General features: G+C 37.4%; 3 long non-coding RNA genes across 3 annotated transcripts; all 3 read left to right on the top strand.

Moving 5' to 3' along the window:
- Nucleotides 1-801: 801 nt before the first annotated feature.
- Nucleotides 802-3,980, top strand: LOC124171592. The gene is made up of 2 exons (XR_006867860.1): nucleotides 802-855; nucleotides 3,931-3,980. It is a non-coding gene; the product is annotated as an uncharacterized LOC124171592 (long non-coding RNA).
- A 9,156-nt stretch (nucleotides 3,981-13,136) lies between these two features.
- Nucleotides 13,137-15,267, top strand: LOC124171309. The gene is made up of 3 exons (XR_006867673.1): nucleotides 13,137-13,525; nucleotides 13,863-14,062; nucleotides 15,228-15,267. It is a non-coding gene; the product is annotated as an uncharacterized LOC124171309 (long non-coding RNA).
- A 61-nt stretch (nucleotides 15,268-15,328) lies between these two features.
- On the top strand, nucleotides 15,329-16,268 carry LOC124171588. Its single transcript, XR_006867856.1, has 2 exons — nucleotides 15,329-15,387; nucleotides 16,107-16,268. It is a non-coding gene; the product is annotated as an uncharacterized LOC124171588 (long non-coding RNA).
- Nucleotides 16,269-17,003: the final 735 nt, after the last annotated feature.

Raw genomic sequence — 17,003 nt, 5'->3', positions numbered from 1 at the left:
AAGTAATAATTGTTTATTACTTCAAAAAATAAAAGTACAGAATATAGTTAATACATAAAACGGAGTAACTTTAGGTAGCCATTAAGGACAACCTGTTTTTTGGCTACCATCATTTGCATAGGGTCATGCTGACGTATAAACATTTGAATTGAAGCAAGCACAACATTTGAATTGCAAAGCCATTGCAGTAAAAATAAGTGAGGACATTAATAGCACAGTTCAACCATGGGTGTAATAAGAGGAAGTTTTATGGAGAAACCTGTTTCAAAAAAGGAATCTGAAGGGAATGTATGGGAACGGAGTTCCTATTTCAGGGTTCGATGAGACCACCGAATAACATTGAGAAACGCTTAATTTCTCCTCATCGTCGTTTTCCTCAGTGAGACGATCGCCTCGTTAGTGTTTTCCAAGACACTTTACAAGTTGAAACATTACGATAGAGTTCTAAAATGGAGTTTGAACCAACGGAATAGATAAATGTGCATCAATGTCATGGAGAGTGGTTCAAAAAACGATGTATATTGAATGAAAAAGTGCACTACCCTTAAACACAAATAGCTGCAGCAGCGCTGCACAGGGGTTTCACAGCTGCAAGTTCGTTTCCGTTTCAATGAAGCGCGGTAACAGCGCTTGTGCAGCGCTCTTTCGCAACGCGCTGGCGAAACATGCAATTGCAGCGCATCAGCAGCGCATGCGCAAAGCATGCCTGCAGCACGCTGCTGGAACGCAGCAAATGCGAGTTTGTGCAACAATCCTCCGCTACGCGATACGCGATTGTTTACCAGGGTGCTTGGGAAGTTTGCTATGGCGGCCAACGTTGTGGAACTGTTGATCGTCTTTGGGGATTCTTATTAGGTAAGAATTTACCATCTTATTTAAAAATGTATAATTTTGGTAAATTTAAATTTAATTTTCCTTGAAATTAGGTAGAATGAGGAACTTGCATGGGTCGTAGATTGCTCTAAAAACTATTTTGAATAAGTCAAATGGATACATTAGCTCGCAAAAATACCTTCAGTTTCTCCATTCAACGCCAAAAGAAATAAAAAAATTGCATTTAAAATCGAGAAAAATTTCTCTGAGCCGACCACTGCGCGAAGACACCCGAGCGTTGCCGAGGCCAGGCGTGACGTCATAGGTGCCTAAACAACCGTAGGGAGTTGGGAAATACGCTGAGCGCATGCTGTAAAATTTGTTTTGGCGGAGTATTTAGCCGCTCATCGTCACTTTATTTTGTTCTGTTATTCTTGGGCAAGTTTTCCTATTCCTATTGTGCCTCGATTACTACTTGGGATATTAATAATGCGACATCGGGATGATGAAGGACAAGCGTTTCACTTCGTATGTTTTAGTTATCAGAGAAATGGATGATAACGTTGCCGCTCGTTCGAATAGTACACCTGCAATTCTTCTACATCTACATAATACCCCTTAAGCCGCCTAAAAGGCGTGTGGCATGGGGTGTTAGGACACCAGCCTTTTTACAGGACACCAAAAATTAATGCCACGACCCTCATGGAATTTGTTAAGACAAATTATTGCTATACGTCGGCGGCAAATCGAGATGTAAAAGAAACTTGTAATACTGGAGGATAACGATCGTAAGCTGTGCTGTCGACATTAGAGTAAGCTGTGCTGTTGAATTTGGCAACGCCGAATTAGCGGAGAAGGTCCTATGGTACGAATTCACAGCAAAACAGTCTGCACACAATCCACATGTGAGATCGCGAATCGGTTCCGCTGCCAAAACACACACAAGCTACAACCTATTTCAATAATATAGGTAAATCCATAAACAATATGTTAGCATATACCATAAAAATATAGTGGGAAATAGGCAAATACTCTTATCAAAAACTGGAAGTCACATTCTTATATTCATCACGTACAACTTACAATAACAGAACTCGTTATGATGAAAACAACTATTTATTCACTGATTTAAACCCTTAAATTAGCCCACACAAGGGACATAGGTGACTTTTCTCACTACCAATCGTTGAAATTATGGAATAACAAACTTCACACTCAGTTTTTGTTTCAATAGCGTGATCGTGAAATGTCATATCTACGGTGAACAACGGAGATTAGCACGCCACTGACAATTTTTACACTACTGTTAGACATTTATCGATAGCGTAATAGCACTTTTTACAATGCAATCACGATGGATAACTGATAACTCTTGGCCGATATTTTTCAATCTTGTCAAACTTTGTGCATTACAACCACTGGCACTGTGATTATTAGCAGTAGCTTAACGGGAGATGTCACGTTGAAAATAACACTATTTTGGCACAAAAATGTTCCTAGATGTCTCCAATCAGCGAGCAAAAGTTGCATTGACTGGAATTCACCCCATAATACAAGCACAGACAGTCCTAAACGACGAATTCTCCGGTACCTACGAATAAACGGACGAAGTTATTGTATATAAAAGCTAAGCGGACATTAGTAAACATCAAAATCGTTCTAATTACATACTTAAATGAATGATATGCCGTCGATAACATCAACTTACAATTAACGTATCCCCCTTCCAATGGCCGTGGCTCAGACTCCTACAACGATTTTATTTAGGTATTATAAAATTTTTGGTTTAACTGCTCCAGTTTTATATTTTATGCCCTTACTCAGACATTAATATTATAAATAATGCAAAATATGAGGGCTTCCAAGCCTATATCGTCGGATATTTATCTTTAAATATAAAATAATCAACACGTCTAACAAACGAAGCTCTAACAACTGCTGACAACTATTACAAACAATCACAACAATAGCTTCGCGTGATGTTTAGGCACCTTTGACGTCATCGAGGCTTCGTCGGCAGTGGCTTGGGGGGTGAGGGAGTTTTTCCCGCGCTTTAAAATTCGTTATATTTATCATTAAATATCTCGCGAAGGAAAACTCAGATATACATGCGGTTTTCTTTGTTGTATTCAGAAAATAATTTTCTGTCCGCCTGTGAAATAAAAAAAATTCATGCAAGTTCCCCATTGGCATTCTTGCATGGTGAATATAAACACATTTTAAGAGTTTGTGATTTTACATACGTGGTCGTAGTTATGTTTGGAACCATTGGATATATAAGCTTTAAAATATTGATCATATAGGTTTCCATTAATAGTGAAATAGGAAATTTGTAACGCATATCACAGGAAAAGGTCACAGCTCAAAAGTTTTTAGTTAGCCAACCTTTTTAGTAAAATGCTAAAAAGATTGGCTAACGAGATGGGCTGACGCGGGAGTGAGAAAATCATTAAAGCGACAGAGAGGATGCCCTGCTAAAATGGAAGACGTCAATACTGATTCATCCAGTAATTATCTCGTGTTACTAATTAAAAAATATAAGTTGTTTAAAGCTTTAGGAAGCCTTCAGGAATGCAATGACGAATTTTAAAATGAAAACACTTGTAGAGGAGTTACGGGATAACTCCAAAGCATTTTGGTCTGGTGTTAGGGAAGTATGAGCAATGTAAAGTATCTTCCGTTTGATCGCTAAAATATGATGATGGATAAGTATTAGCAAACAGTTTCGTTAAAGCCAATTTATCGAATTCCTACTTCAAGACTGTGTTCAATGAACCTTCTGAGAACTAATCAGAAAATATTGACAATGTTTTTGCAACTTCTAGCTTCAGGGTAGATTGCCTTCACGAGTGTTTGGCAAGTTTAGCCTTTTTATAAATGAACGAGTGTAACTTTCTGGCGTATGTGACATTTTTGTGACCGTGTGGTATGCATGTGGGAATCCTCTTGCGTGCTTATGATTCATCATGATAAATATTACAATTGTTACAACGCTATTAGCTTGGTATATTTTTACTCTTGTCATTTATTCCTTCCCTCCTTTTACAATTGATCTTCTATTGATTGCATCTTTTGTATCAGTTGATGCTTTATGTGTGTTCTTTGGTATTTCCTCAGATGCTGATAAGAAGCCTACGCTGGTTCATGTCGGTTTTGGTAAAATAAATAAAAAGATAGGAGAGTGGTACCAGCAATTGCACCAGGATAAGGAGATCCGTTGTTGACAGCGATTGTGTATACTGTTACATTGTAGTGAATATGCTTTTATTTTTCATTGCATTGCTCTTGCTTCTGCTGATATGTTTAGCATAATTACTTTAAACGACGACTGTTTATTCTCTAATTTTCAGTTTTGTATTTCGAGGAAAGAGCATAAAAACTTCCACTGCTATTATATACCATGCAATTCTGCCCTTGGGTACTGTCATTTTGTTCTGTAACTAGGAATTGTGATGCATTCTTATTCTATATTGAGTACTGTGTTTGTTGCCTTTGCATTTGATGATTTTTCGTTGCAATGCTTCTGCTGACATATCAAGAATTAATTACTTAACATGAATTTTGTTTATTCTCTAATTTTCATATTTATATTCTGAGGAGAGGGCATTCCACTGCCATTAATTGCTATTTAAATCTGGCCTTGCATACTGTCTCTTTGTTCTGTGACTTTTTGGGATGCAAATAAAAGGATGCATTGGAAATAAATTTTTTTAAGCATATTTTGAATTTTTTGCGATTTTATTCCTCTACCATAAACTCATGCTGCTGCAAGGATAATGCTATACAACGAATTGGGAGTAAGTATCTGTGTTTAAGGTATGCTCAGTTCTTCTGAGGATTTTTGTACTCTTTGTACGAAGTGGTTACCAGTTATTAATTTTGCATTCTTTTTTTGCTTCGAGATTTGAGAACTTATGCTGTTTTGGTTGAATGAAGTAGTGATGGTCAGCCTAAAGTGAAAGTCTATGGAAATTTTACTGATTTTACTTTCTAGTTTATGACCGTCATAGAATTCTACCCTGTGCGCCAAACTTCTTGCCAAGGTAATTTCGTTTTGGTTTACTACCCTGTTGTCATAGTTATGCAGGTTATTCCGGAGCTTTTCATTGATGGTATGGTTTCCGTGTAAATCTCCAAAAGCAATTCCATCATTCATGTGCAGGTCTGAATTATCATCGCTGCTATGGTCGAAGATATGTCTACGAGTTCGGACACTAGTCAGCCTGGCAGGTAAATGAAGAAATAGCTATTGGGCATAAGCTATGAAAGGGTACTGAAATAAATTATTTGGTCTTGATTGAACTGGGTTATTTGATCAAGACCTAATAATTTATTTCAGTACCCTTTCATGGCTTATGCCCAATAGCTATTTCTTCATTCGCCTGCCAGGCTGACTAGTGCCCGGACTAGTAGACATATCTACGAGCATAGCAGCGATGATGAATTAATTCAGACCTGTACATGAATGATGGAATTGCTTTTGGGGATAGGCCACCGGGTAGTAATCGGCAAGAATAAGCTTGATTCAGTACGCAATTAAAGCGAAATTCGGGCGCCGCAGCACCGCTGGTGCAGCGTTGCAAATGCATTTCTACAGCGCTGCAAGACGGTTGTTGCAGCGCTGCCGCAGCAACTGAACGGCGCTGCCGCAGCTGTTGTGCAGCGCTACAGTGGCGCCCTAGCAACGCGTGTGGCATTAAAAAAACGGAAATTTGAAGGTTGCTGTCGCGCGTCAGCAGCGCGTGGGAGTCGTTCCGAATGGAGGAAGAGATAACCTCACCTACGTACCAGAAAATGGCGGCGGGCGCCAAACATATTCAAAATGAAATGCTGTACAAGTATGATGCCGTAAAAGATAGAAAGGAATGATTAAAAACCGTGGGACGTACATGTTTTTAATTTTATACAAGAAAATATAGAATTATCGCACACATTTTGTAGTCCTACTCATTAAAAGCCGAAACATAGGAAGGATAACCTTAAAGGAATACCGCAGTCTTCAATGCATACCTGTAATGCAATCCTAATAATGGACAATTTAAGAAAAAATTATAATTGTTAGCGTACGGATAACCTTTAGGCATACTTCAGTCTCTAATGTGAACATGAAAATCAATTCATAGATTGCAAAATCTATTAAGAACTTAGGCGTTGAAGACGGGATAACCATCGGGCATACCTCTGTCTGTAATGCAAACACGACAAACAATGCACAATAAATATCAAAATTCCAGTTATCGGACGAAAGATAACCTTCAGATATATTACAGTCTTTCACGTAAATGTGCAAAACTATCCTAATAATGGACAATTTATGTAAAATAGTTGTTATCGGAGTAGGGATAACTTTCAGGCATACCTCGGTCTCTAGTGTAAACATGACAAATTATGGACAATTTACATCAAAATTTTAACTTTTGGTTGATAATTACTTTCCGTAATACCTAAGTCTTTCATATAAATGCGCAAAACTATCCTAATATTGGACAATTTATGTAAAATAGTTGTTATCGGAGTAGGGATAACTTTCAGGAATACCTCTGTCTCTACTGTAAACATGACTAACTATGGACAGTTTTTATAAAAATTCTAGCTTTTGGTTGGTAGATAACTTTCTGGAAAAGCTTAGCCATTAATATAAATGTGAAAAACTATCCTAAGATTGGACAATTTATGCAAAATAGTTGTTGTCGGAGTAGGGATAACTTTCAGGCATACCTCGGTCTCTAGTGTAAACATGACAAAATATGGACAATTATTATAAAAATTCTAGCTTTTGGTTGATAGATAACTTTCTGGAAAAGCTTAGCCATTAATATAAATGTGAAAAACTATCCTAAGATTGGACAATTTATGCAAAATAGTTGTTATCGGAGTAGGGATAACTTTCAGGCATACCTCGGTCTCTAGTGTAAACATGACAAAATATGGACAATTATTATAAAAATTCTAGCTTTTGGTTGATAGATAACTTTCTGGAAAAGCTTAGCCATTAATATAAATGTGAAAAACTATCCTAAGATTAAACAATTTATGTAAAATAGTTGTTATCGGAGTAGGGATAACTTTCAGGCATACCTCTGTCTCTACTGTAAACATGACTAACTATGGACAGTTATTATAAAAATTCTAGCTTTTGGTTGATAGATAACTTTCTGGAAAAGCTTAGCCATTAATATAAATGTGAAAAATTATCCTAAGAATGGACAATTTATGTAAAATTATAATTATTGGAGTAGGGATAACCGTCAGGCATACCCTGATAAAAATAAACTCCCCCATGATGGGTAAAGGAAAGGTAAAGGAATGGTAGTAGCCATCATATGGTGGGTAGTTACCCTTGTACAAACCACGCCCTACCTTCTGAGGAGGGTAAGGGAAGGAAAGAACAAACCTTCGTCTACACCTCCTGCAAACTCCTTCGCTTACCATCCATCTACACTGCATTAAGGGTAAGGTAAGGGATAGGCCTATACTTCATCCTCCCTTCCTTGGCACTCCTTCACTTACCATTCCTCTATCCTTTGTCCAACATGTATTATGGGTTACGGAAGGGTAGGCCTATACTTCGTCCACCCTTCCTTGGAACTCCTTCCCTTACCATCCGTCTACCCTTCCTCTACATGCCATTAAGGGCAAGGGAAGTGTAGGGCTATCCTTCGTCTACCATTCCTTGGAACTCCTTCCCGTACCATCCGTCAATCCTTCCTCTAACTCAATTAATGGAATGGCAAGTGTAGGAATATCCTTCGTCTACCTTTCCTTGGGACTTGGCATTTATTTCTGAGGAAAATATAGCCTGAAATTGTCTCCTCAGCTACGTTCACCAGCTAAAGAGTATTGAGTTCTGTACAAGAACATAAGCAGTCTTTGGCCGTTTTCCAATCCACGTAGTATGCACTCATTCCCTTGATCCCTTTCTCCCTTGCACCCTGTTCCCTTACTAATGCTCTACTGGCGCCATAAAGTGTGTACGGAAATAATGCGAACTATTGGCAGTAACGAAATGTGACGCACGAGGTAGTGTTAGAATATCTGGTGGTTGATTTAAGAATCAATTTCACCTTTATACTTATATTTTTGCATGCGAAGAGCAAGAATTCACAATGCCGATATAATATAACGTAGAAGAGCTCACATAATAAACACAAAATTACTTAAAACTCCAGTTCAAGATTTCTGAGTTTTCCATTGCCGCCATTTTGACGTCCACTTCCTACGAGGGGAAGGGAGCGAGGGAGCATCCCCGTTCCCTAGTTCACTTACCCTTCGTTCCCTTGCGCCCTCAACCGATTGGATCCACCCTTGCTGTCGTCACATCCGTAAGTTGACGATCGAAAAGTGCACGAAGGGTGAATAATTGCGAATTGGAAAACGGCCTGAAAGCAAAGATGGATGGGCTGCACAACTTATCTTTAAAAGTCTCCTAAGGAAAGCAATTATATATACTCAACAGTTTCTATAAGTGTGTGAAAAAAGCTCATTCAGAAGATCTTTCATTCACATTATTAGGATGTAACCTATTTGTGTGGCTGACAATGTGACATCCTGGGAGTGATGTTCGGTATTTGAATGCCGATGTTATTTTCTGAAAAGAAATAGGTATGGCAGAAAAAAGTCACTGCTTTCTTCCACATAGGTCCAGGTGCAAAAGATATTCTCATATAAAGATTTTGTACTATAAGTCCCATTGAGAAACTCCAGCACACAAGTACCTTGAAAGCCGAGGTTGTTAAGGCGCTACTTCTGCATCCCCCAATATGTGAGTCCTGGGTTTTAATACCACATGAAGGCTAACTTTTTTGTGTCTCATAATTTTAGAAATCACTGTTACAACTCATCCCCATTCATTTAATTGAGTTGCTTAGCGATTTTTTAAATTTTCATATTAATATATGGATTTTTAGTTTTTATATTAGTCCTACCCTCCCTCTACACTCCCTCTCAATTATTGCAATGTTCTCAAATATGCTCTGTCTCCCCTTGCTGAAGGGTAGAGGAAGGGTAGGCCTATCCTTCCTATACCCTTCATTGAGACTGGCCCAACCCTTCCTCTACCTTTCTCCTACACTCCAGGAAGGATAATGCCTACCCGCTAATGTTCTAAAATACGTGGTCTACCCTTGCTGAAGGGTATAAGAAGGATAATCCGACCCTTCCCTTACCCTCATTAGAGGGTAGACCTCCCCACAATGGAGGAGTTTATTTTTATCAGGGTACCTCTGTCTTTAATGTAAACATGGAAATTATAGACAACTAATATCAATATTCTAGTCATTGGATGATAGATAACTTTCTGGAATACCTGTATTTAATGTAAACATTAAAATCATTTCAAAGATGGCAAAATTTATTAAGAACTTTGGTAAATGAAGACAGGATAACCTATAGAAATACCTCAGCCTTTCTTTAAAACCAAATATTATATAGTGTTGTAAATCAGGAAATCTGAGTTACTGTAATGGAGACAACTCCTTATTAATTATTAATTCCGACTGTGTATGAATATAAATTATGACACACAAATCAGCCTCCTTGGCATAACAATCCGTCAATAGCAACCACAAACAAAAACCTAGATATAACGAGATCCCACGGTGCTCCAATAAATACTCGCTATAGCGAGTATTAGCTATAGCTACATCCTTTATGTCATTTTCATCAACTGGTAGTCGAGATAATGCATCTGCCAGATTACTGCTGCCTTTAACGTATTTTATTGTATCGTCATATCCAGACAGAAACAACGCCCACCTCTGCAACCCATTAGCTCCCATTTGTGGAATACCTTTATGTTCACCAAATATTGCTAACATGGGCATGTGATCTGTCTCCAAACCTGTCTGTCTATTAGACCTCTGGACACCTATCAAGGTAAAGACCTTTCTGAAAAGTACGTGTAAATATTAATCTAAGTGATGTAACACTTTGGCCGTATAATCTTGCATTTTTTTATTTCGAGCATTTAAAATAGCTGTCACTCGCCATGCAAGAAGAACGTAATTCGCACCACTGCCATCTTGAATGACGTCAGCTCATGCAATAGTGTTGTTCGCGTCCGTGCGCATTACTGTAGAGGAGGTAAAGAATTAGTGATATTGTGGATATTACGCCGTTTTTGTTGTCGTACGTATTTCGTCGATTTGTCGAAGCGCAGCTATAAGTACTGCATTGTGCCTATGTGCAGTAATACTAGTGGGAATGCCTCAAATAAGTATTTTCACTCGGTCCCCCAAGACGGTGAACGACGAACTGTTCGGATGAAAAATTGCCGACGAATTTCAGTTTCTTGATTTATTGGTACTTACTAAGAAAACTCTAATATCATTAACTGAAGTAATTCTCTCTTGAAACTAGGGAAAGACTGGAGTTTACAACGTTAGAGTAACTCGAATATATATGCTTTCAAAACCAAATTAATAAGTACCGTAGAACCCTATAGCTCTTTGATAGGTAAGAAATGTAATAATAATAAGCGGATAGTTTTATCTCCTATATTTTTGCTGCAGGTAAAGAATGTAAGGAACAGCAACAGAAAAAGGGGAATTTTTTTATCCCATTAAGTTACTTAAAAGTGAAATTTTGAGCAAGTGGGCTACTTCGAAGAAGTTCCATATTATATTTTCCACACTTCAGGAAATACTAATTGTTAGGTCTATTAAATCGGAGATTTCACCACTTAAAAATTTCATCAGGTTGTTCTACACAAATAAATAACGGGAAAATTTGTTTACCTTTAAATGCCAAATAAAAAAGATACAATACCACTTAAGAGTAAAGTCTTACGTACCCAAACTGGCTATGCAATCCTTACACGAAAGAGTCACAACTTCGCTTTTGCCGATCTCCTCCAAAAGACGGGCTTCAACAACATAGGCCTTCGATCGAACCTACGAATACGAGCACGGACGATGCATTCATTTTTATCACTCTTAACTTGCACGTAACCTATAGCATCATCGCCGTATTCTTTTCGTCCGACTCAATGTGAAAAAAAGGATTTAGAAACGTTAACATCAACTAATACCCTAAGAAAATCAATTTACAATCGTGGCGATATACTCACCTAGCCATCTTCACTCCCCGGGTCTCAGAATTTATGTAGTTACTATTTCTACTTATGAATGTAAACATTGAGGCAGTTGAAATTTTAGGCAAGTTTCTCGCGTCTCCCTCATCGAAACCAGGATCCATGATGCCCACAGAAGCAAAATAATATCCCTAGTAACTTTTTCACTCTTCGGAAAAGCACGCCACGGCGATATTATGTACACTTCGCAAAGTTAAACGCTAACGAAGTGCCGATCCGTGCTGAAGATCTCCTTGCAAATCCGCCGAACCCCCATGAATTTCATGAGACCGCCGCATGGTTGCATGAGCTGACGTCATATTTCCGTCAGCCAATGGAAATACGTATTGAGGTGGGAGTGTCTGCTGATGAGAAAAGCTTCCTTTTCTTGCGATTAAAAAACATTCCATGGAAAATTATTACATATAATAAACGTTTTACGTATATATTTATCCTTATTGATTTTTTAGAACATATTAGAAGGCAAATTAAAATTTTGTCCAGAGGTCTATTTTCTTCCCAACAAGTATTGAGAAAATTTTTTTATTGACCAATAAATTGCTAAGGCTTCTTTGTGAATTACAGAATAATTCATTTCCGCAGGCGATAGAACTCTTGACACAAAGCTTATAGGTTTTTCCTCACCATTCTCAAAAATATGCACCAACACCCCAGCAATTCCCTTACTGCTGGCATCGCAAATCAATTTTACTGGTAAATCAGGATTATAATGCACTAATATCACATCTGATGACATAATTATTTTAACTTGAATGAAAGCTCTCTCACAATCATCATTCCATTCATATTTTACTCCTTTTCATAACAATTTATACATTGGACCTAAAACTTTCGACATATTAGGAACGATTTTCCCATAGTGACTGCAGGTACCAACGAAAGATCTAACCTCAGATACATCAGTAGGGCTGGTGGCCTTAACTATAGCTTTCACTTTGCAAGGAACCTTCCTAATTCCTGCAGCATCAATAATATGACCTAAATATGAAATTTCTGTTTCAAAAAATTAACTTTAAAACTTTAAGAGGAAGGGATATATCCTCAGGTTATAGTGATTTATCCCCATCTATAGGTATATATCCTTACATTGTAATCTTTAGGCATACCTCATTCAATAATTTAATCATGAATACTTCTCCTGATAATGCAAAAATAATTGACTGCTCTTGATATTGGAATTAGGGATAACTTTCCAGGCATACCTCACTCCTTCATGTAAACATGAAAAACTATTTCACGTACATAACCTTAAAATGAAAATTTATTGAAAACTCTTGATATAGGAGTCATTGAAATCCTTCCATTCACACCTCTGTTATCCTTCTCCTGCGCCTATGGTGTGAAAATATTAACCATAAAATTTTATGGTTTATAGGATATAACTCTAATGTACATCTACCCAGCCACTGCATGGTGTCCAATGGACGTCCATTTGACATCCCGACATCCATAAGTCTCTTATGGACGTCCTTTGGATGCCTATTGGATGCCATTTAAAGGACATCCTGTGAAGGTCCCTATTGGGGCATCCATTGGATGTCATTCGAATGACATCCATATGGAGGCCATAGAATGACATTCAATGGACATGATGTAAAATACAGTGTGTCCCAAAAAGAATGACCCGATTTTAACTTGTAATAATATTGAAACAAATGTCACTAGGCAAGCGAAACAGCGCCAGATGTGATCGGAATTGTTTAGAGTTTTAGAAAAATCCGCTGACCGTCACTACGAGGGCTTATGTGGAGCGTACAACCCTTAGACCATTGGCATAACAATTAGGTCTAACAATAAGGTATAAATAAGCAGTCAGTCTCGCTGACTGCTTATTTACACACGCTAAGATGACGTACAGGACCGCGAGAACAGGCTTTACACTCTTGGCCTCCTAGGCCCCCTGACATAACACCATGCGATTTTTTCCTTTTGGGGAATGTTAAACAGCATGTTAATTGTTCCTCCCTTTCCTCGTGACATTGATGAACAAAAAACAGGAATATCAGCTGCTGTAGCTTCAGTGACAGAAGACACCTTACACTCTGTTTGGGATGAATTCAGCTATCGACTAGATGTCGTCCGCGCAGCCAATGGAGGGCATATTGAACATTTATGATGGTTTTTTATAAAATTTTGTCTTTTGTGAGTAATTTAGTATACAATATGTTTATGTTAAGCCCTTCTTCCTTATAAATAATCTTATTTAAAATCGGGTCATTCTTTTTGGGACACACTGTATATCGTAAATAACATAAATTATATGAATGTACAATTTCTTAATGGTGCAGGAGCTGATTATTTCTTCCAGTAGTAGATATCTCTCAAGTCATCAGTGCAGAGTTTTCCGATTTTGGAACTACCGCCCGTGATTTACAAATATCGATCTATCGACTGCAATCGATATAGTCGGAAGTCGATTACCAACGATACAAAACATTCAAGATGTCTGCCGGCTACATGTGACTAGTGATTTGTGTATTCACTGTGTATTACTGTCACGGGAATGTAGTTGCTGTTATCTGCATTGAGTTGCGAATAAATGATCATCCAAATGTGCGGTGTTTTGTTTGTCTTTTGTGAAATTCTTCCAGATTCCTCGGATGGGTATCAACCGCTAAACGTGTGAGTAGATGTTATTACTATTCATATTAGGCAGAGTTTATTCATTTTATTGTGAACCATTTTTACCAAGTGGATTTATGGAATGTGTTGCCGACGTAGATATTGGTTGACTTGAGTTAAACGATAATAACTAATCAGATGTTATCGTTGCACTGAAATCCAAAGCGTACTGTTGATCAAATTGTATGTTTATTGTGCAAGCGCAATTATCACAATCGCCCATGGCTAGTTGCAGTTTAGGTAAGGTGGAAAATGAAGTATTGCTTAATTATAGACATAAATTACAAATGGAAAATATTCACAGTTATTTATTTCTGCTTGCATTTTTCTCTAATAGAATGGCAACTAGAAATGGAACGAAAAACGAATCAGGTGCTGCAAAATCAGCAAGAAGTACTGATTAGGCTTAACGAAATTGCTGGGAAAAGCAATGAGAAGGTTGAAGAGAATTTATTTGAGCAATTACCTTTTCAGCATTTGACCCTAGTCATAGATTTTGAGAATGAATTGGAGAACTCAAATATCAGAAATAAATTTGTAATTACAGGTTTGGTACATATGTTACTGAATTATAGTCTTTAATAAATCTACAGTAATATGTAAAGTGATGCACATCATGCATGGGTACATGATCTGTGGTGTAGTGGGTTTAAGTGTAGCTTCATGTGAAAAACCTCTTCATGATGATGTAAAAAATTTTGGATCAAAGTTCCAATCAGGCAATTGTTATTAAAAGAAAAAATTTCAATTAATTTTGTCTCATTTTTGAGAATTTTTTGTAGTGAAAGATGTTACTGCGATTTTGTTAAAGAGGGGATAAGTAGTGGGATTTGAGTTGTTGGAGGCAAGTCTATTTGTGCACATTACTCAGGGATAAAACCATTGGGCCATAATGATAAAGTGAATATCAGTTTATCTGTGGTAATATTATTACTACCCAGCCCAGTATAGGACATGGTTTACATTCATCTTACTTTATATTTGCTTGAAGCACTTCTCAATAGAGTGATCAAAGACTTTGAGATGCGTTGGCTCCCTAATATTGTTTTCTCCTAAGCAAGCAGACTGTTTGATCTTGATTCCGATTATGCAGGGTATCCCATTTATCTTGACCACCCGAAATAACTTTTTGTCTAGATGGAAATTCAAAAATGTGTCAAGCAAACGTTCATAAGCCCTCAGGGGGACATTAATCAGCATGACTGCCTTCCTTGTATCTTTGTTTCTACAAAGATTTGAAGAGTGGTATGTCTTTTTTAAATGGCACGCTATATTTTTTATGAATGACTGGTGGAGTAGTTCCAATACCCACCTACCTGCACTAAGTGCTATTGAGTCAGTCATTTTTCATAACACTGTGTTTATGTTAATGGTCCACTGTGCTACATTTTTGAATAAATCTTAAGGAGAGGAAATGAACTGCCAAATAAAAAATATAGGGTGCCATTTTAAAAAGACGTACCGCTGTTCATATCTTTGTAATTAACAAAGCTAAAAGGAAGGCAATCATGCTGATTAATGTCCCCCTGACGGCTAATGGACATTTGCATGACACATTTTTGAATTTCCATCTGGACAAAAAGTTATTTCGGGTGGTCAAGATAAATGGGATACCCAGTATTCTTCATGTGAAATTGTCATAGTGGATATGTATAGCCTTTGGTTCAATGAATTATCCCTAATATAATAATTTTTATTTCAGATTGATTTTTTGAAAAGAGTTGGGGGTTCTACTCCACCAGATGCAACAAGGCGTGGGTTGAGAGCAATATTCTTAGATAATATTGCATAATATTATTCATTGGAAGGCCTTAAAGGGAACATAAAGTTTGGACAGACACGCATTCATTCGGCTCTAAGCTGTAAGTAAAGTTTTCAAATTTCTATTAATTAAATACTTCAATGAGACCCAACATATGTCAGTAGCTTAGGTATTTTCCTTGAGAGCTATCATCAATCCCTCCTTGCATTTTGTTGAAATTCTTGTAAGGACATTACTTTTGTTATTTTGTGTTGTCCAGCGCCCAGAATTGAATTATGCTCTCTAGTCTCTTGGGTTGTATTCAAAGTTAGTACCCTCCCTTTCAATACAACCCTAGCATTCGATTATTTTTATTAGCATTCCTATGATTTTCAAGATTGCCTGTTGTAAAAAAAATCATGAGATAATTTCTGTTATCTTTGAATGACATTTAACTATTGTTGTGCTTGCTTATTTCATTAACATTTGGACTAAAGTTTTATTTCTCTAAAGTAATGAAACCACTCTCCAGCCTTAAATTTATCAGGTGGATTTTGTGGGAAAATTAACTGCTTACACCTTAATTATCGAGGTAATTTCAAGATCTCATGTAATGACAGTAATGATAATAGAATCGCTCAAGAAAATGACTATGTATATGCAGCCAAGCTCATGTCTCAAACCCTTGTTTGTCATCTCATATGAAGTAATTTGCCAACTGTTGCCTCATAGAAAGTCCAAATTTGTGGGCTCTGACCTAGGTGGCAAGTGCAATACGGAACATGTTACAATTCTGTGATGATCCTTTGTCTTATGCTGGTAATTTGCTTATGATGACAGGTGCAGTTCTAAGCAAGTTCCCAGTTGCAACAAGGAAAGAAGTGGATTCAGCTACAAAGGATTGGCTGAGGCACTCTGATGATAGACTTAAAAATAAGAAAAATGTAACTAGTGGTGTAATACATAGTGTTTAATTGTTGTTTCAATAAATTTTTAACATAAGGCTTTTACTCACTTATTGCCATACTGCAGATTGTTTGTGCCCTTTAGATACCATTTGTGCCCTTTAGGTGCCACAGGCATCCATAAGAAGTGCAGAGTAAGACATGTAATGGATGTCCACAAGTGGGCCATTTCGCATCCATAAGAAGTCCAGAGCAAGACATCCAATGGATGTCCACAAGTGGGACATTTGGACCTGCGTAGGAAGTCCAGAGGACAGCAAATGGATGTCAGCCCTGTCATCCATTGGATGTCCAATGGATGCCATTGCGGTGGCTGGGTAGGTACCTAATAAGGTAAGGTGGGGTAAGTGCGACCCCTAAATAGCATACATCAACTTTAACTAGCTTAGGAAAATTTTCTAGGCTAGCTAAAAACAGGAGATTCAATGTATAATATGTATGTGAATCACTGAAAATGATTATTAGATTAAAAATCCTCTCTTTGTAAAGTGGTAATTTTTATAAATTTTTACTTAAAATCTTGTAGAGGGATCGCACTTACCCCGTACATGGGGCAAGTGCGTCCCATGGCTGATGTGCAATATATTTATACATTACGCGGCACATGGGGTAAGTGCGATTTGCCCAGAAATTCAGCTGTACATTACTTTTTAAATTACCAAATTATGTTTAACCATTCTTGAGAAATCAACTTTTATCTTAGGTAATGTAAGTAGATTTTTTTTCTCGCGTTTTTTGGTTAATTATGGCACAGTATGGAATTGTTGTTTAA

The sequence above is a fragment of the Ischnura elegans genome, chromosome X, assembly GCF_921293095.1.
Source record: "Ischnura elegans chromosome X, ioIscEleg1.1, whole genome shotgun sequence".
NCBI classification, from domain to species: domain Eukaryota; kingdom Metazoa; phylum Arthropoda; class Insecta; order Odonata; family Coenagrionidae; genus Ischnura; species Ischnura elegans.
The sequence above is the reverse complement of the archived record's forward strand: the minus strand, read 5'-3'. Positions and strand labels throughout refer to the sequence as shown.